Source organism: Crocodylus porosus, unplaced genomic scaffold (genome assembly GCF_001723895.1).
Source record: "Crocodylus porosus isolate Cpor-Errol unplaced genomic scaffold, CroPor_comp1, whole genome shotgun sequence".
NCBI classification, from domain to species: Eukaryota; Metazoa; Chordata; order Crocodylia; family Crocodylidae; genus Crocodylus; species Crocodylus porosus.
Genome location: NW_017728948.1, coordinates 12,264,231 through 12,285,638, shown reverse-complemented (window position 1 = coordinate 12,285,638; position 21,408 = coordinate 12,264,231). Strand labels below are relative to the sequence as shown.

Genomic DNA, 21,408 nt, shown 5'->3' with positions numbered 1-21,408 from the left:
CAGTGGGTGTCAATGGATAGACACTGCATTAATGCATGTTAGCGCTTGTTTAGATGCGCTAATGCACATAAACATAGTGTGCGTCAATAGATAGACATCGCATTAACGCACATTAGTGTGTCATTACGTGTGCTAATGTAACTTAGCTAGTTGTACCTAAATTCCTCAATGCACATTAGCACGTCCACGTGCAGACGTGTGCCTGAATTGCCTTAACGCACCTTAAGCAAAGGCACATTAAATTTAGGCAGGCGTAAATATACGTGTAGACATGCCCAGAAGGTGGCACTCTCACTACAGAAGAAGCACTGAAAAACAGGCAAAAAGCATGCTGGAAAAGGTGGTGAGAGCTGTGAAAGAAGGCCATGTCTGTACGTATGGATGGAGGATGGAGGTTATTCTGGAACAGCTCAAAGAGTGTTTTCTTTCTCAAGAAACACAAGCAACAAGTTCTGAGCATGTCAGGAAAAGGACTCTCTGGTAAAGACAATGTAGGTGATGATGGCTGGATATAAAGTAAAGAGATGATTTAGGTGTGTGTGAAGGGACATGAAATGAGGAAGGAGGTGAGATAGCTGATGAAAGGCTGTGGTGAGCTAGCAAAGAGAAGCAGCGAAGGAAGGAGGAAGAAAGGAAAGGAAAGGGAGGAGACTGAGTAGCATTGAATAAACAATGGAGCTAAACTTAAATTTGAACGCGCTGCTCTTGAAAGACAAAGGGATGAGAAACATAATGCTGGGAAGGGGAGGACTGACAGTCCAGAATGACAGAATAGATGTTAGCAGGACCCTCCAAGATAGCTGGGGATAAACAAAGAAAAATAGAGCTGGAAAAGACATCAGAAAATCACATAATCTAACTCCCTGCTGACAGCAGGATCACCCTTGCCTAGACAATCTCAGGCAAGCATTCATGTGGAATAAGTCTGCCTGTTTAGCAGGTATCAAACAGGTCTTTCCACCTAGCTCTCCTGGTGTCTCTGTTTCTGGGCATCAGCAAGTGAAGGGAACTTCAGAGAGACATGCACACAGGTGAGTGGGATAGGAGTGGACTATGAGTAAGGAAAAGATCTGTTAGGCTGCTGAAGAAGAACAAAGACAGGGATTGAATTGTGGGTAAAGAAAGGGAGGGTGGAGAGGACCAGATTAGTAAAGGAGGAGTGAAGAAAATTGACAACCTGAAAGTAGAACGAGGGAGGGAGGTGTATTGGAGAAGGGCTAGGTTAAAACTGGGGGTTCAAGGAGAGCACAGAGAAAGTGAGTAAATAAAATCCAAAGAGCTCTCACAGCAGTGGAAGTACCTGCACAAAAGAAAAATGTCCTCCCAAAAAATAGATTCCCTGTTAAGGGATTTTGCTTGATTTTTTCACACCACTCCTGAGTTATCAATCTCGCCACCCATAAAGACAAATGTCATATCAGCCCTAACCCATCAGCTATTCTCAATTTATCACCATTTAATATATATTAAAATGCTCTTACCCCTGATTGCAAAAACAAACAAAATCAGATGGCATAAATCAAAAGGAAAGGGAAAGGGAGGAATAGGAAGCTGAAGAGACAAACAAGCAGAGAGGAGATCTGTTTGTTTCTCTCGAGCCTGGGATATTTCCCCCTGATCTCCTCTTCCGATCATCTCAACTCAAGACCCACCCCCACCACAAATATCCTTCTATGATCCAAACAGTAGGTTACCCCCCCAGTATAAATGATGTTCAGTGATAGACGGAAAAGTGGAGGGATGGTGGGAAGCAGCACAGGAGTAACAAACTCAGCAACCCCACATTCGCTCCCTCTCTCCCGCTCCCTCTCTCTGATCCCATTATAAACTAACACAATATTTTTCTCCAATTTTCAGTCAGTATTGCAGCTCGCTGCAGAAAAGATACTGAAAGCAGCAGGAGCCACGCAGGGGTGTCAGACTTCAGAGCGGACACTGCCTTGGGACCGGGGGGGGAGGGGGGGCAGTAAATCAGTGCACGCTTGTCAACAGCTCCAAGCTGCAGGAATTACTCGAGCGAAAATAACAAATGGCTGTCATTGTGGAGCCAAAAACCTGTGATTATAATTATCACATCCCCAGTGACCTTGCATAAACTTTAATCCCTCTCCAATGGAGCATTTAAATAGCCTGCATCTACTGGCAGGGGACCGTGTCCCCTTCGTGGAAAATAGAGAGGCTAGGAAAGAAACGAGTCACAAAAGAAACCACTAAGTCCCTATATGTCTTATGCTGTGTACGAAAGGGCTGTACAAGAAAAGCAGTCATTTTAATTGGTATTATATTGCTATCCTGAATTCAAAATGCCTTGGTTATATCAAAAAAATAGGACTCAGCCAAACGCCGGGCATTTTAATCGGTGAAAAAGGTCCGTCAACGATGCCAACTTTTCATCGCTGCATTCAGTGGGTCACTGGCCTCAGACCACATACAGAGTGTGCTGGTGGCATAGCACAGGAAAGGGGTAGTTCCCTCTCCTTGGACAAACTAGTCGTGTGCATACAGGTAGGTGCCACACAAGAGTCTAAACTTGACCTGGACTTGAACTGATGCATCAGCAGTCATTAAGGTTCTTCCCAGGTGCCAGGCACAGCTGCTATGATCCCCTATGCCTTCTTGTTCCATGCAAGTCTTTGATTGTATGATTACAGGGTTTTAATTGCTAGAGCTGGTGTTAATAATTTATAAGACGGTTACAATCATTGATATTATTTTAATGCTTTCTAGTACTATAAACCTGCAGATCATGAAAACATTTTGACAGATGGTAATGGGTGCCATGGCAAATTCTAAGCTCTGAAAACAGTAACAGGCAGCAGGATCTCATATGAAATTGTACTGACAAAGCTGCTTTGGGATAACCTGATTACTGGTTCTCAGACCACACACTTCAGTTGTGTCTAGTCACACAGTAATTTCATTATACCAGTGCTGACTACAGTCACCACAAGCGCCCACAAAGGCACAGCTAAGGAAACACGCAGTAGCAGCATTAATCCCTAGGTCTTCTCCCAGGTACATATGTAAAAATCAGGATACATTATTAGTTTTGGTACTATGTAACGACTTCTTGAGGTTTTGAAGGATAGGAAAGACAAATTAATTATTTTGGCCGTGTGTCAATGAAACAAGGGGTATGTGTGCACGACAGTTTAAAGCTGGTTAAATGCACCACTTTAATGGTGTTGGTGTTTGCACATGTTGATGGTGTATCGTGCAGTAATTCCAGCTGCTGTAGCAAATTTGGCAGCATAATGCACCTTAAATGACTCCTTGGAGGAGTTTTAGTTTGCTCCCCTACAGCTGTGGAGCGAAGCACTGGGCTCTGTACAGCTCAGGGGCTCTGCAGGAAGTCCTGCTGACAGCCTGGCAGCAGCCCGGGAAGGCAGGCTCCACCCAAGAAAAACAGCGACTCCGATCTTTTTTTTTTCCCTGGACCTTGCCTGCCTGCCTACTGAAGCTGCATAGGGGCTTGGTGCTTCCCTCCATGGCTGCAGTGCCTCCCAGGATCACCTGAGCTGGGTGCCTGTGGGTGGGTGCCACCTGGGGGGGCACCACTACAGCAGAGGAAAGCACCAGCCTCCCCTTCCCCCCAGCCCAGGGACCGCTCCACCCACCAGCAGCTTGCCCTCCCCTTCCCATCACCAGTGAGGCAGGTAAGTTCAGGTGTGTGCACGACACAGGGGTTTAAAGGGCCCTAAATTGAAGCAGTGTTTTTAAAAACCCACTGCTTCGATTTAGGGTCCCCATTTAGTCTACACATGCCCTTCATTTCTACATGAATGTTTTGCTGGTTTTCATTTTGTACTCTTTTGCCAATTAAAAAATGATTGTTGATATATACTAGGTAGATGTCTAAATAGAAAGTAATTTTAGGCACCCAAAGTTTGAATATTTGGACTTCAGTAGACCACGTGGATTTTAGGGAACCAGGACTAGGTTCTCCAGAATTCCCAGGCTGGAACATGACCTATTAGACTGGGTTTCTCAGTCTGCACATATTATTATTGTTTGAAACTATTTACAAAAGAGAGGGAGGAAGAGGAAAAGGTCATCCTCCTTCATATTGGAGGAATTGGGTGAGGGAGCTTATTATCAGAATTTGGAACAAATGTAGGGCAGGAATTCATGATCCCAAGAAAGGCAAAGAATACTTGAAGCAGAACAGTTCATGTCCACAGTTCAGTGTTTTAAGATTTAGTTATATGGACATTTTAAAAATAATATGATTTTTAATTATATATACTGATTAAGGATGGGCTTTTCAAATAGCCACAAGTGACTTAGGAACTCAGGTCCCACTAAAGAAACCCAACCACCACGATGCATTTTGGGGAAATGTTTTTCCCCTTCTAGGTAGCACAGTTCTAATATCCACTGCAGTCAAAGCATGATGGGGCTAGAGGAGTCCATGTAGTATATGCACTACCTGATCATTCAAATACTACCTAAATAAGCTGCTTTGGAGCCAGAACTCTCTTTTAATTATACCTCACAGCCAAGATCGTATTGTGAATACTAGAACTAGAGGACTTACTAGCCACTCACCCAAAAATTATGTACCTTAGTTCCAGAGTGATCTTGTTCTGTCCTACTCTCTCAGCTGCTTTATGCACTCCCATTGTGGTGGGATCCAACTGAATTAATGTATCTAACTGACTGACAACAGTACTAGCTAATATTCCACAACACTCTCCCTTTTAATGCCCCCAGTCATTCCAGGCATCCTCTCTCATCTTACACTGATTATACAATATTTAATTCATTTCCAAAAAGCTGACTTTAGCAGCTTTTTCTACATGTGTTATGAATTATACTTGAGAAAATTCAATAAATTGCTTCCTCTTCTTATGCCACACAGAGGACTGGGGCAGGCCACTGACCAACTTACTTTCCATCTTCTTGCTCCATCAGTGCATCAACCAGTTCCAGTTCTCCCCATCCTTACCTATTTTCTTATTATCTCTCTCCATAGCTATTCATAAATTTCATGAGTCTTTTTCTCTCCTTAGTCACAAGCTGTAAAAAAAGAAAATGGATAAAGCCATAAGTATGATCTCTTTCATAGGCAATTGGAAGGGGGGGCACATGCCCCTCCCCAGATTTCTGTACTGATGGCAAGGCATGGGGTATAGGACTGCAACCAGGGCCCGGCAGTAGTGGGTGTGGTGGCAGTGGTGCAATTTCAACAATGACAGCAGGGCATAGGGCTGCAGCTTGGCTAGACCCAGTGCCTGGCAGTGGCAGGGCTAGCATCTCAGAGTTATGCCCCACCACTGGCAATGCTTATACATCCTCTATGGTCTCAGTCTTTCATTATGAGCAGGGATCCTGGTTTTTTCAGATTTAACCCCCACCCCACCCCCAATTTTTTATTTAAAAAAAGTAACCCCAAATCCACATTTTTCCATGATTAAAATGAAACACCATTATATAAATATCTCTATATTAGTGATGTTTCATTTTAATCATAGAAAAATGTGGATTTGGGGTTACTTTTTTAAAACTGAAAATTGGGTATTTTTTTTAATCAGAGAAAACCAGGATCCCTGATTATGAGGCAGATGATTTGCTTCCTGCCTACATACAGGTGCACACCATTTTGTGAACACGTACAAAATAACCCACACACTGACACTTTCCACATGTTAACATCTGCAAGCTATTGCACCACCTAGGTACATCTACATGAGCTATGTACTGCAGAGCTGCCTAATTAGCTCCACAGTAAAGTCTCAGCATCAACATGTGCAACACTATTTACTTTGCCACAGGACAGTACTTGTATATACAAGCATTGTCCTGCAGTAGAGCAGAGTTTCTACTAGTGTGACATTAGGGATGTCCAGGTGTGCCATGGCATTTTGGGCTGGAGCCTACTGCTGCTGCAGACATAGACAGGGAATATGGCTCCAGTCAGGTAGGGGGCATGGCTCCAACACAAAATGCTGTCTGGATGGCTGCGCATGACCCCTCCCCATTGGTGTCTGGCTGGCCATGCACCTCTCACCCCCCATGGTCAGTGTTCAGCTGGCTGCGCATCCCCTTCCTCCCCCACCACCCCTGCTCTGCATCCATTGTGCTGTGGTGGTTTTTTATTTAGGTAAGTATGCCATGGGGTGAAAAAGGTTGGGAAATGCTTCAGTAGAGCACTTTACTCTACCACAATGCACATGTAGACAGGGACAGAGCTAGCTGCGGCATGTGGGTGCTTCAGTGGAGGGGCTGCCTGTTGGCTAGCCCCATATTGTAGCACCCATATTCCCCAGCAAGCCCCTCTACAGCACACTGAGCTGAGTCAGAGCAGTCCCAAGCTGGCAGGGTGACCCCCAGACCTTCTGCCAGCCAGACAATCTCCAACCCAGTTCAACATGCTGTGGTCCTTAGTGCACATGTCAATATGATGCCCAGGAGCAAAAAACTCTGGCATGATATGCACCGGAGTTTATTGCTTTGTACTAATTGCACGTGTAGATGTGCCCCCGGTTACCTACTCTAACACTTCATCATCAGGTACTGTAAACTGTTTACCAAAGATCTATTATTTATGGAAAGCATAGGGAAGGACATATTATTTGTCTCTTTTCCCTATATCATGAGTCAAAATAAATGTCACAAAGCTCTGCCATACAGTACAAGTGTAGGTTCAATTTCTTCTTCCGAGATGCTGTAAAATGGCCATAGGACATATTCAAGGCCCTTGGAATTTGTGGAAAACACAATTATCCATATACTGCTACAGTTTAAATGAAATTCTGAGTGGTGCAAAACCTATGTGTAAAGTGAAAAGGATTATATGACAAGGTTGCCAGCAATAGTAGGTCATTGACTCCAGTCCCCTAGGATGCCCCTGCCACTCTTACATCCCTAAATACAGCTACTCCTCACTTAATGTCACAGTTACGTTCTTGAAAAATGCAACTTTAAGTGAAACGTTAAGCCAATCCAATTTCCCCATAAAAATTAATGTAAATAGGAGGGGTTAGGTTCCAGGGACATTTTTTTCACCAGACAAAAGACATTATATACATGTCTTTACAGTATAAGTTTGAATTTTTTTTTTTAATTTAATAAAAAATTTAATTTTATTTTGCTTATACTATTCCAATGAGTTAGAAATATTCACAGAATACTTGTACAAACACAATGTAAGCAACAACAGCTGCCACACTGAAGTAGGTGTGTCACTTGGCTTACGTCACAGAGTAGTTACCTACTAACAGGCAGCAGCCAAACAACGTTATAAATGAACATTGCGCGACTTTAAGCAAGTATGTTCTCTAATAGATCAGTGATGTAATAACAAAACAGTGTTAACCAGGATGATATCAAGTGAGGAGTTACTATATGCAAAGAAGATGTGCCACATATAAAACAATGGTTCCTCTGGATTGTATTGAGATTCACATGACTATGTTACTTAGTAATATTTGCATAGCTTCAACTTCAGTGTGGGGGAAACTTGAATAAGTAGCACACAAGCTACCTTCACATTCTGGGGTAAAATGCTCATCTCTGGCATCACACAGTGCCTCTCATGGTCAAGCTTCTTGCTATGGAGCCCCTACTGACATTAATGGGAGCTCCACGTACAGAGCAAATAGACAATAGTTTCATACTGAGAAGAGAATTTCACCCACATTGTGTCTATTCGTCACATAAAACCATGAACTACAGCTTTCGCTGAGGGAGGGAAATGCAACCCATCTGAATCTGCCCATCTCTGCTTTTGCATCCCATCCTCTGTGCCCCACTGCCTCTGGTGTTACTAGAACCATCCAGGCAATCTGACATTTTTAACAGCTTTTATCATTTCATAACAGTGGGTCCTGGCTCCTGCAGATTCCGTCACACTTTCCTGTGGTGAGTCTGTGTACGCTCAGAAGTGGCCCATGAATTTATGAAATGACAGTGATAATCTCTAGCATTGTAATATTCTGGTCCATGAGAGACCCCATACTGCAAACAGAGCTATTCTGCACACCTGAAACTGCAGTGGGGCCAGGCTAAACAAACATGCAACTACGGGAAATGCTCACTGAGCTCATGTCTACTTCTCTTGAAATAAAGAATGTATGTAACAAATGTGAATGCTGTAAAAAGATGCAGAGAGGAAAGGTTATAAACAGAGGGGAAGTAAGGAAGCAGCTACCCGTCTTTCCTCAGATAGGAAAGCCAGGTAGGCATGTGGGATAGCAGAACCCTTAGCCACATGGAGTCTTCGATCAAGGTACTTTGTACAATCCTCCAAATTATTGACCATAGAGATTCCACAAGATTTTGGGCTATTTGTCTGGGGTGAGGCTGGTTCTCAGCTGTTTTTTTTCTCATAATCTGGCTATGGTGTCTCTAGATTTTCCCTTTCTTAATGTGTTCTCTTTATAGTCTAGCTGCATAGGCTGCGAGATTAACATCCCCATTAGGATTCATTCTAACAGGGCACATCTACATGTGCATTTAAGTGTGACTAAATTTACTGTGCATTAAGCTAATGCATAATAAATGATTTTTGGCAAGTGTCTACACATGCAGTGACTTGGCACTGAATCTAGTGCCAAGTCTCTCCAGCCCTGCCATGTGCCTTGGTGGCCACCAGGGGGAAGCTCCAGCCTCCAGCCACATGGCTGCCAGCGCTTGGCAGCCATGTTGAAGCCAGAGCCAGCTGCTAGCACTTGGCAGCCATCTTGGAAACAGACCCCTGCCCTCTGATCCCTGGCCAGCCCCTTCCCTGCCTAGGACCCACATGCTGCCCCTGTGCTGGGCATGTGGCAGCTCCCTCCTTGCCCACCCTGCTTCCCTGTGCCATGGCTGCTCCAGTCCCTGCCAGCAATGACCACTGCCCCACACTCCTGTTCGCCATGGTGCTGGCCCTGCTGACCCCAGCAGGACCCCCCCACAGAGACCCCAGGAGAGCTGCACACCCGCAAGTGGATGCCAAGGCAGTAGCTGTGGGAAGCTATGGCTAACCCCCTCCTCCTACATGCCCCACTCCAGCCAGCCTGCCCGCTGCCCACACACCCCCTATCCCTTGCCTATCCCCAGCATCACTCTCAGGACACACACATGTTTGAAACCAAAAAGGTTTATTTCCTGCACAAAACCTACCCCTACCCTCCCCATTCCCCCCTCAACACACAGAGCCCCTCCACCACACTCCCTACCCACCAACAATAAAAAATGTGCTTCCCACAGTACAAACTATTTACAATAATCTCAGTCACTATATGAGTCCCAGAGTGGGAGGCCACGGGGTAGGGAGCACAGTCCAGGGGCAAAATCCCATACTCAGGTCTCAGCCAGTCCCCCTGCAGGTCCCAGCAACCACAGCATGTGACGGGTTTGTCTGTGGATGATGCTGGATGGCACACCTCAATGGCAGGCGGCTCCCCCTCTGTCTGCCTGAGTCCAGGGCTATCATCCCCTTCTAGTGCTGTGCTGGCACCTTCAGGTCCTTGGGTTCATGGGCTCGGGGTGAGCAGCAGTGCTGGGTTCAAATGGGTGGCAGGGGTACCAGAGCAGAAGCCAGGCCAGGGGCTCCAGCAGGCAGGAGGCACCAGAGGATCTCCTCCCATGGCCAGGCAGGGACCTGCTGTGGGGCAGTGGGAAGGACCCTGGGGGGCCATGGGCAGAGGCAAGGCAGTGGGGGCATGGACAGATCAGCAGGGTCAGGAGGATGTGGGAGTTGTTGTCTGCAGCCTCCATTGCCCAGGCTTGGAGGCCTACCAACTGCCAGAGCAGCTCTATGTGCTCCCGCTCCTGGGTCTCCATCCATGCCCAGTGTTCCTGCTGGGCCTGGTCCCATGCCTACTCCCAGGTGGTCTCCTGGGCAACGTCCTCTGCCTGCCAGGCCTGCTCCCACACCTCCTGTACCTGCTCCCACACCTCCCACTCCTCTGCAACCACCACCAGCTGCTGGAGCAGAAGGGTCCAGTCTTGTGTGCACTGCTGGTACAGTCAGTGCATCCATATGCCTCCAGTGCTGGGTGGCAGCAAACTGGAACTCACATCCCCATTGGGGCTGGTAGGCTCTACCCCACATCCAGATGTTGGCCCTGCAGAGGCAAGAGACAGAAGTCTTTTGTGAGAGTTTGCAACAATTTAGAAATAAAATGCTCTTCACCAGGGTCTATGCACTGCCCAGCCTCAAATCAGGGGTCGGCCATGCACAGGTACCCGGGAACCATGGTAAGTCAGCTTGGCAGGCCCAGGCCCAGGCCTCTACCATCCAAACCCCCCATCCCTCCTTGCTTCCCTGGGGCCAGTGGCACACTGAGTTCTGACCACAGGCAGCCTGCCTCCCCTGCTCCCTTCCCAGAGTAGAACAGGCCAGGCTACTGGCAGCACCTACTGCCACAGCTGCAAACCCCACTCTCCCCACTCTCTACTTGCAAGCCAGCTGCTCTGCTGCACTGCTGCCCAGACTGTGGTGCCTCAGTTCAGGGGGTGAACAGCTCCCAGACAACAGAGGCAAAGGGCTGGCCATGCCCCTGCCCTCCCCACTGGGGGCCTCTACAGGGAGGCACCCTGAGGCCAGCCCCCACCACACTGGCAGTGTGCCCCAAGCATGCCCCTGCTGTATGCAGCTTTGGCGGTGCACAGTGAGCTCTTTATGCAGGCTGATGGGTGCCTGAGCCACTATGCCCTGCAGCTGTGGCACCTCCTGGTGCACTGGCACACTGGCACTCCTGGCTTGGGACCATGAGTTATGATGGAGTTGGGGGCGAGCCCAGACTGCCCTGCAACCTCCACTGCTGCTTGGAGGGCTACCTGTGGAAGCACTATACGTCACTGCCCCCCACTGCTAAGGAGGGCATCACTATCAGCATGGACGCCTTCCTTGGGGTGTGAGAGTCCCATGCCCACCCAGCTGTGGGAACACAGGCTGCTCAATAAAGTTCTGAACTGTGTCCCACCTCTCTGTGTGCTGTGCAGGGGGAAACCGAGGGCCAGGAGGGGTGCAAGCAGGCCAAACAGTGAGAGAGGGCAGAGCCAGGTGCCAGGGACAGAGCTGGGACTGGGGACAGAGGCAGGGGTGGGGACTGGGAAGGCCAGGAGGGCCCTCCCCCCGCTGTGGTAATTACCATGTGTCAAGGGCTGGGGAAGCTGTCAGCTTGGCATGGGCCTCCCCATCAGTGATTGTGTCCAGCTGTGCCCTTTGCAATACTCACCTGTGACCAAGCACCAGCTCTGGCTAAAGGACAAGACTGGTAGAGGCAGCCTGGGTCCTGTCCAGGGGGGCATACAGGGCTTGAAGTGCTCCAAGGTCCTGGTGTGTGTGCCCCAGGGCACAAAATGGCTGCAGGCTTTTATAGCCTGCAGCTACAGACCGCCATAGAGCAGCCCAACCCTGAGGCAGGAGAGACGCCCAGCCAGGCACCCTGGGGCTAGGCTCAGGATGGCCTCCTAGTAGCTAGGCAGACTTGGCACTAAAGTTAGTGCTGGGTCACGTCTACATGTGCATTACTGCACTTTAACTAATTGTGCCTAAATTTGATACCTGCATTTGCAGCTATCAAATTAGGCACAATTGGTCTTTTTTACTGCACAGTAAGGGCACACCTGTGTAGACATATGCCCATACTGCACAGTAAATTAGGCTAATACACATTCTTGTGTCTTGTGTAGGCACACCTACAATCTACAAGCTGTTAGTACACTAGCTTCAGAAGTTTTCAAATTATAAGACCTTGCAATCATGACATAATAATGAATTGAAAACCTACTTCAAGTTAATTTTACTAGAAAAGATGTGAGGCTGTTCTGGGTTTTACATCTGCAGCCAGTCTCCAGACCTCCGTCTCCAGCACATTTGATACCCGACCATTGTGGGTGTATCCACGTAGTTCCAGTTCTGGAGTGAGCCTGTGGGCAGTAGGCAGAGTGGTTAGGAATACCTGAGACAGGATGCACTACTGCCTCAGCATAAAAATGCCCCAAAAGGCCAATTCAGCTGTGTATGTCCCAGTCACTAACTCTGAGAGCTCATTCTGCTTGCTGGGGAGGGAGAAGGGGATCAGTCTTATCTGAGGCAATGTCTTCCCTGCCTAAGCTTTGCTGTGGGTCTTCCGTAATGCTTGGATTCAGCAGTAAGGGTAATTACACGCCAGAGGCAATGGGACAGTACCCACACCATCAGTAGTGGAAGCCTTAGGAGCATTATAGCAGTGGAACCAACACCATCATCAGCCAAAGGACCGGGATCATTGGACTCCACTGCCAATGAGAAAACCAGGGTCCTCTGTATGGACAGCTGTGGCCATCTATAAATCTGCTAAGAGTTACTCCTGCTACTATAACTTCTGAGGCTAATGCCAAGACAGTAAAGTTCATATTCCTACACTTTGGAGTGCTGTACCCAGAGCTGTGTAGGAAACTGTTTTGCCCATCTCATGGAAGCTATCACAAATTTAAAAAAAAAAAATCCTCTTCTACACTGAAAGATTTTGGTTTTGTCCCAAAGAATCTCATAAGAAGTCAAAGGGCCAGTTACTGATTGTATAGCTTGTTGGTCAGGACACTCACGTCAGATGTAGAAAATAAAGCCCCTATTCCCTGTTCTGATGAATATTTAAAGAAAATGGAGAAGCTCTAAGAGGATAGATTAAAGAGAGCATGACCCAGAAGAATCAATAGCCTGATGGTTGAAGGAATTAACATAGGCATGCCAGGGACTCCTACCTGAGTTTCCCTACATGCCACATAAAGTGCCTTAACCCCTGGGATAGTCTGACTATATGTGTGCTGGTTCACATTCGAATTAGAATAGGTCAGAGCAGGCTCAGTTAATTATTTCTAATTAAAATGCTCCAGTGTTGCTGCAGCATCACATGTATTAAGCACCCCATGCATTTTAAAATGGCCATGGGGGGGCTTTACCTAAACCTCATCAAATGAGGTTTAAATAAAGCATTCCATGGCCATTTTTAAATGTGCAGGGGCTTAATACACATGACACTGAGGCATTTTAATTATAGCAGCTCTCTGGGAACTGCTCTAATTAAAACGTGCCTCCCAACCCCCTCCCCCCCACATCCAAGCACGTGTGTAAGCAGCCAAGTAGGTGGTTTTCTCGGATTCTGAATAGAAATTGCATCATTGAATTATTTTATTTTTTCTGCAGGAAAGACATTTTATGTCATTTCAATAAGCCTGTTGTTGGAAAATTCTCAACCAGCTCTAGGCACACCCGATGTAGTTTAATCTCATGTTATTTGGTATTTTGGTTAAAGTCTGTTTCATGGACTTAGGTGGCTAATCTAAGAAAAATCAGCTTTTTATTGTTATAGTATGATTTTAGCTGTCATGGTTATGTGGAAAAGCTTGAAAATGTGAGTGCTAATAGCTCAAATCCCAGATGGCATATTAGATTAAAAATAAAACATGTTGGTTTCTCCTAAAGATTTTTGGAGACCTCACTTAGGATTCTTCCGTTGTTAGAATGAGAGACACTGCATATTTTTACTGCAATGTTAAGTAGAAAATGTTCTGGTTTAGTTCATTTCAGCTTCATTTCAATTCTCTTCCATTCAGGCCAGTTTCACATGGTTTGAGGTTTGGTAATGAAGATTTTGCACAGCTCTAAATATAAAGTAATTAGGGAATCCATTGGCCATAACAAACATTGGAAGAAAGAAAGCTCTTGTAGAGAAGTTATTTTTTTCTAGTTACCTATTATATGATTATTGAATATGCTTGAACATTTCATTATTACTCAAGATTTTAATTTAGTCATATTTCATAGATTTCATAGACTTTCATAGACATCAGGGCTGGAAGGGACCTTGTGAGTTCATCGAGTATTAAGCCACACAGGGTAAATACTTTTTCATTTAAAGTGTCTTAAGTTAAATATTAAATGACATCTCCTTCAAGAATTCTCATATTTATGTTTCTTGATGTACTATTTTCCAAGAGGAGGTGGAAGGGAGATATTCTTGAAAAGCTGGATAATGAAACAGGGGAGAGAATGCTTGGGAAAGCTGTAAAGACAACAGGGATGTGTGTGTGTACCCAATAAAGTACATACACATACACACATGAACACATGTGTGTACATGTATGCATGCATACATACCCATGGGAGTATATATATATATAGATATATGTATATATAGAGATATATCTATATAGAGAGAGATATATCTATAGATAGACAGACAGACAGACATCTATGTATCTATTGACATTTATAATAACACATATATATGTGTATATATGTATACACACACACATCTAAGCATATGCTTATGTGTATATATGTATATTTATATTAACATATATATATACACACATATATATACACATACATACATATATACACACACACACACACACCCCCTAGGCATATGCATATGTGTATTTAGGTATAAGTTTGTGTGTGTGCGTGTGTATGTATATGTATACACACACACACACAATATTATGAAAAAAATGAGAATCCAATGACAATGTGATTCTCAGGAGCCTAGTTCCAATTATAAAGCAATCCTACCAGAAATCCAGAAAATGTCAATGGCACATGTTTCCATTGTATGTTGTTGAAAATACCTCTAAAGTTTGGAAATTAATCACACTGCAATGCCAATCTTTTAAGCCAGACATCTATGAACCAACCTCTTCCCTACTGAATGAATTACATTGAAATCATATAATTGCAGGCTGCCACTCAGTCACCCTTAACAATAGGCGACTTTGAAAATTGGAATGTTTTTCTCTCTGACTCCCAACTTGCAGGCTTGAAGCATACAGCAAAAGCTCAGTGCCTTTTAAATTACCTAAAATCTACATCCTTCAGACAAATGAACAAAAAAAAAAGGGTGCAATTTAAGGGCAAATCATTTTGTGTTAATCCTTGGGAACTCAAAGCATGAAGATAAAAGAAGAAAAAATGCAGGTTTCACTTTGCTCATTATGGCACATTGACTTTCACCTAATCGTATGCAATTAAAATTTCTTCATGAGATTTCCTTATTGAAATAAGAAAGATAGCACTGTGCTGAATGTGGTGATAGATCTGGCATAAACGTGCTTCCTGGACAAACTGATTTATCATGTCTCATTCCAGCAGTACTTTCTTGCTTGCTCATTTCTCATCTTATTACTGTGAAGTTGTAATTAAAGAGGATCCTCCCACAGAGAAGAGTTCTCCTTCAGGACAAGCTAAAATTATAAATGTGCTGTTCTTTCACTGAGACCAATTTAAAGAGGCAGTCTACAGAGAGAAAGATATATGCCTGAGACTTTGTGGCTTCTGACTCCAACCTTAATTCCAGGCAGACTGATTTCTGTCAGCCTCAGAATAAACTGGGTTTATAAAATGGGTTTTCTAGGCAAATATAGTTCTGCAGTTGATCACTTCAATTTAAATACATAGACAATTCAATTAAAGCAATATTGAATTGTCATGCCAGATTTGCATATGAAATGCTATATGATCACCAGTTTCATATACTTCAGTGTTTGAAGGGACAATCGAAAACATTTGAAGTATCCTGAGCTAACAAAAAATCACTCCATTTTTCAGAGAAGTAGAGTGACATTTGATCAAAAGGCCAAGCAAAACTGACTGCTCCAAGTTGAGTAAAAATCTAAGAATTTGCCAAAGACTTATCATCGCAAAGGAGGGGGAGACCTACAGCGGTGATAAGATGTATTTAACATCACATTACAAACTCTCCACTAGATTCCCCACTCTTGAAAATCAGAGGAGCTGCACTGGTGTACAGAAAACAAATCCCCCCTCCCCCTTCCCCACCATTTTAGGCAGCCCAGTTCAGCTCCTATTGAAATCAGTAACAAAAATTGATTTTCCCTCAATGGCAGGATGATCTGGTCTCAAGAGTCTAGTCCATTAAAGGTCTTAATGCCTTGCTATCCAAGCACCAAATATCACCATCAACGGGTTCCAGGACTGCGATGCATGTTAGGACACATTTTACATTGCTTCCAGAACCAGTAGGCTCTAAAAGATGCATTATAGGGAGGGATAATTCCTCATACCACTCTGCAGCCACCATTGCAATCGATTCAGATCTGACCTTGAAGGACTCAGGAATGAGCCACATCACACCCCATTCACCCAGAAGAACAGTCTTTCTAAAATGGGAGTTGGTATGAAGAATACATTGAAAAATAATAAAACGATGCTCTGGGGTCCAAAGACTTGGCTTAATACCTACTGAAGATAACAGGATTTGTTTTTGAAGCAGGTATTAAAGGTGTGATCCTTCCAGAATGGTGTCAGTAGTATTTCATTTAAATATGGTCTAAAAGAACTTGGGGTCTCTCACCACCAAGAATTGAAGTCCATCAGAGATGCAAGGGAGTCATCTAAAAATAATAAAATCCTTTATTTGGTTTATAGTTCCCATATTTGTTTAATTTCTGTGTGTACTGATTTTGATTTTGTTGTATTTACGGATTCATTTGAAAATAACTATACATGGAAAAATTTACTAATGCATTTACTAATGCATTTAACCACAACTGCTGCCCCACTGTCACTGATACTAATGTAGGGTTATTTTTTAAATTTAAATTTCAGCTTAGTCCGTAATACCATATTGCTATTAATTATCTGAATTGCAGTAATATGCATCACATTGTGCTGGGAAATAGGATCATCGTAAAAACATTCAATGTTTCAATCTGCATCATATATAAAATTCTTAAAGTCTAATGAAAAATATTTTATAAGAGCTAAGTATTATTATTATTGTTCTTATCTCCAAAAGAAAGAAAGGATACTGATATTCTTAGATATGTGTCATTAACCTCCTTTTTAAGAAATGATTTTTCAACTAAATTAAAGCTGGGGAAACGTTTTTCTTCAAAGTTTTTGTAGAAATTAATTACAAAATATACGTATTTCAAGTTTTCAGAATAAAAACCAGTGTCCAGAAGTTATTTTGGTGGCTTCTCCTTCTACTTCTCTCTCTTCTACATCTTTCCTTTTTGATTTTGCTAAAGAAAAAAGAATGGGATAAAGGGACAGAAGAAATAGCAAAAAGAGGATGTTCTCTAAAACCTCAAGTTTACTTGCTACACAGATTTACTTGAAAAAATATTAATTCTGCGCTGTGGGCTATCTTCAAATGTAATTCCCAGATTCGTTAGTTAAAATACCGGTGTGTGTCAGTTTATTAATTTAATTCACTACATAGGTTACATGACATGGCTGTATGCCCCAATTGTATTATTTTAAATCTTAGAATGGGGTTATCAATCTAATTGTTGTATCTGCTTGTTCAACATTCACTTTCCATTAATATTCTCTTATATCTGATTAGCAGGTTAAGTTTCCACAAATATTCACAGAGCCAATGCAAAGAGGATCACAGACAGTGAAAATTCTTGGGTTTTGTTTTTTTTTTAACTCCAGCAAAAATGCACTGAAAATCCTTTCAGAAGTGCATGCCCAACTCAAAGAAAACCCTTTTAAAAAAACATTATTTGCAAAATATCTCAAAAGCCTTTCCATCACAGATATGCAGGTGAAAGTAAAAACTGCAAAGCTTCTCAAAATGGCCAGTTTCTAAATTTGCTTTTGGACATGGTTTTGACACTGAAATAACTAGAATTCGTTTTCCTTTTTGATAGCAAGGAACTTGCAGAAAGCAAATGTATCTGAGGTTGGACATTGCTCGCAAAGTTTCTGACCAAAGAGAATTTGTTTTGTGGATGGTTTACTTATTATTAAGTCACAACAGCTTGCAAATATAGCCAGGGCTGTACAGTGCCACCGAGATAAGAAGACTGGTCTGACTGGTTTATATTCTAAAGACACAGTCAATGACAAACTACAAAACACAACAGAACGTATGTAAAGTCAGAAGCCTCAACTGAAGCATGGTTAGGGGACAGGAGAGTTTTTGAACATTATAAATAAGAATGAAAATGTGTATACTGAGGACGAAAGTCTTACATTGGCAAGCTTGTCTAACTTTATCCCAACACATAGTTGGTCCAATAAAAGACATCACCCTAAGCAATCCTTGCCTCTCGCATATTTTCTGGACCATCATGGCCACAGCATCACTCTTAATCTACTGTAAGAATAAATAAAACAGCATTGCCAACCAGTGGCCTCCTCTCAGTCCCTATCCCTTTTGTTCTTACTAGTTACTTCTGCTGTCTGACAAATCATCTCCCCTACACAATAAATTTGTTATGGAACATTATCTCAGCCTGAGGAAGGTCAGGATGTGCTAAAGGTCATGTATGTATTAACCTACTACATGAGAGTCCCCACCCTTCGTCTAAAATGTAGTCTTAAATTAAATAGTATTGAACTGGCTATAACAGATCTCTCATAAACAGCCTCATTTACCTGACATGCTTTTCAAGATGGGTCCGCAAGCAAATGTCTTGTTTCCTCCAAGCAAAAGGCCACGCTGATGGAACAGTCACACCATTAAGGTCCCTAAGAGAGGACATGTATAAAATAAAATTCAACTCCAACTTTAATTTAGCTGCCTTGCACACTTTAGACTAGCTTTTATTCTCAAGCACACCAACACCAATCCATATTTCATGCAGCCTATAGAGTTCATTTTGCGTTTATATCACTGAGATTTACAAGGGTTAGAGGTTATATACCCTTGTATATTTTACGGTATATGTTTTGAAGCATACACAGAAATATATGCATTTACATATTAAATCAAAACACTGAGGAACAAATATAATACATAAATTTCCAATGTAACTAAGTTTTTTAAATTAAATTCTTTTTTCCTATTTAAAAAAAAACAACAGATCGCAAAATTGCTTTTCTCTAAAGTTTGTGTTTAAATAGCATAAATCAGACCCTGAATTTCATATCCTATTGAGATGAATGTGGTGATTATAGGCAAATTACCATTTTGCTGCTCTCAGACAAACAGAGCTAACGAGGCAGTAGCGCATGTGCTTATCTTGCAATAGCCATACCTGCACAGTTCAAGCTGGCTGGAAAAATGGTAAGAGTCGTTCATAAAAACTTTCACAATTTTCAAAATCCTTTCTATTCCCCCAAAGAAATGACTTTCCCAAAACAGCTTTTTTTTAGCTTGCTATTTCTTCTTTCACTTATATTTTCTTTTTCCATTTGGCCACTGAAAAAGAACAGAGGAAGAAAGACAAAACATGTTACCATTTTCAGATATTGTAGGAAAAACAGGCATTTTCAGCAACAGCATTTGAATTACCAAAAGACTTTTTCACAAAAAAGTTGCTCAGCACTTTTGACCAGCTCTATTTATAATAAAGAAAGACAGATTAGAAAAGGAGGTGTATATTTACCAGTATTTTCCAAATTTATGCTCCTTCAGCGTGGTGGAATACCCTTAAAGTTTGGTTTATGGCTGCTCTGGCATTACCATCATGGAAGAAAGCAGCGTGGGATTTAAAAATGTACTATTTGCAGGTGCCTGAGTCATTCCTAATGGCCCTTAGAATTTGGTACAAAATTTTAAAAAGCAACAAAAAGAGCAAAATTAACATAAATTACAAGGTCCAAACTGGCATTGCTCCACTGAAGTCAATGAAGCCATTCATGCCATTCCTTTTTAAAACTGAAGCAATTGGTATTAATAATTAATAATATATTAATCCTAATAGAATATTATAATTGTGTTCTATTTACTGCTTAATTATATATAATCAATATGGTATATTAATGCACTGTCATAATCAATCATTAATAATGTAAGTAGACAGAAATGCAGGATAAAGATATAATAGGCCTGATTCTCCTCTAACTTTCCCCTAGTATAAATTTAGGATGAATTAATTTAAGGAAATGGAGACCTATGGAATGTAAAACCAATGTAGTCAAGCCTAAGAGATGAACTACAAATAAGACTTCAGTAGCTAGTTGCACACAGACAAAACAAGAGTCTGAACCAAACACGCCATGCTCACAGTTTTCACCTCTCCCTGATATCAGGAGTCCTAATACTTAGATTTTATAAAAAAAAACAATCCCTCTCTATGTGTATGCACCAGCTATAATCACACAGAGAGAGAGAGAGACAGAGAGAGACTTATGTAAGGACACCTGCCTTTTCCCTGGAGTCCACATACCCTCCAGTTCAGGTCATCATTGGGATTCAAGCTGAACACTGTCAGCACCAAAGCGTAGACCATAACCACATGAATTAACAAGTTAAGACTGTTAGCTGGCAACAGTAGTATTCTGTTACCCACCTGCAGGCCAATCGCAGGAGAGGGATATCAGGACACATTTTGCCAATAGCTAACACAAGAAGTTGAGAAAACAGTTGACCCATGTCCTGCATCCCAAAAGCCAACTGGATCAGATTTTCTGAAAGTAAATTAAAGAGTTTAGGGCCTTCCTTTGAGTATTCATGAAACCCAAACCTTACATCTTTACATCTGGTCCTTGGTATGACCATAAACTGCATCTGACTAGAGGGCATGCTGGCAATGTGGCACAGCTACTCATGGCAGGGCAGTTCCTATAAAATACCACAGAATAAGGTCTCAACACCCTAAACCTCACTGCCTTGTGTGTACTCCACTGCAGAAAAGCTAAGGGACATCAACTGACAGAAGCACACCCCCACTGAAGCATTAGGCAGTCAGCAGCGGTTCTTATATGCTGCTGTCTGGCCAAAGCTACAACCATTGAGGCACTGAAAGTCTGGACTTGGTATGGCCTTTGGATTCTGTCTCAATGGTCTAAAGGGGTGGGGGGGCAAGTCTTGGCAGCCTCCATTCCTCCATACTCTTGCCTACATGTATGCATTGTAGATCATGACATGATGGTTGCAGGACTCCATACAAGTGGATTCATCAGGCACCTAACTAGACCTCTTATGCATACATCATGGTCCAGAGGATTAACAGTTGCCTACAACTTTTTTACGTCTAGAAGCTATTATGTTGTTGTCCTTTGTGGGCGAAGACGACCACATCCAGCGGAAGGGGGAGGGAAGAAGGGAGAAAAGAAGTAGGGGGAAAAAAAGGGAGGGAGAAAAGAGAAAGGAGAGAAAAAGGAAAAAGGAGACAAAAAGAGAAAAGAAAGAGAAAGGAGCAGGGAGGGGGCTAGGTGGCTTATAAGCCCAATGTTTGCCTTGAAGAGTCTCCTGCACAGGGGCAGGAGAGCAGTGAGGACTGGGTATGAGAAGTTTTCATTTTTCCGCCCACACATTTCTTCATTGCTTCTGCCATGGGTTGCTGTTCAAAGGCAAGCGCTCGGTTCTGGATTGATGACCTCCAGCATGGATGGTCGCAACTAATTTGCTCCCATGACCCCAGGTCAATGCCAAAACTCTTTAGGGACACCTTTAGGTCCTTCTTTGGTGCACCACAAAAACGTACTCCATTTTACAGTTCGTACAGAAGATTTCCTTTGGCAGGCAAGTGCCAGGCATTCTTGAAAGGTGGCCAACCCATCTCAGCTGT

The 21,408-nt window shown here is 43.1% G+C and overlaps 1 long non-coding RNA gene across 1 annotated transcript; it reads right to left on the bottom strand.

Moving 5' to 3' along the window:
* Positions 1-14,470: 14,470 nt before the first annotated feature.
* LOC109321927 lies at positions 14,471-19,152 on the bottom strand. The gene is made up of 3 exons (XR_002104226.1): positions 18,931-19,152; positions 18,329-18,421; positions 14,471-16,329 (listed from the first exon to the last, which is right to left on the bottom strand). It is a non-coding gene; the product is annotated as an uncharacterized LOC109321927 (long non-coding RNA).
* Positions 19,153-21,408: the final 2,256 nt, after the last annotated feature.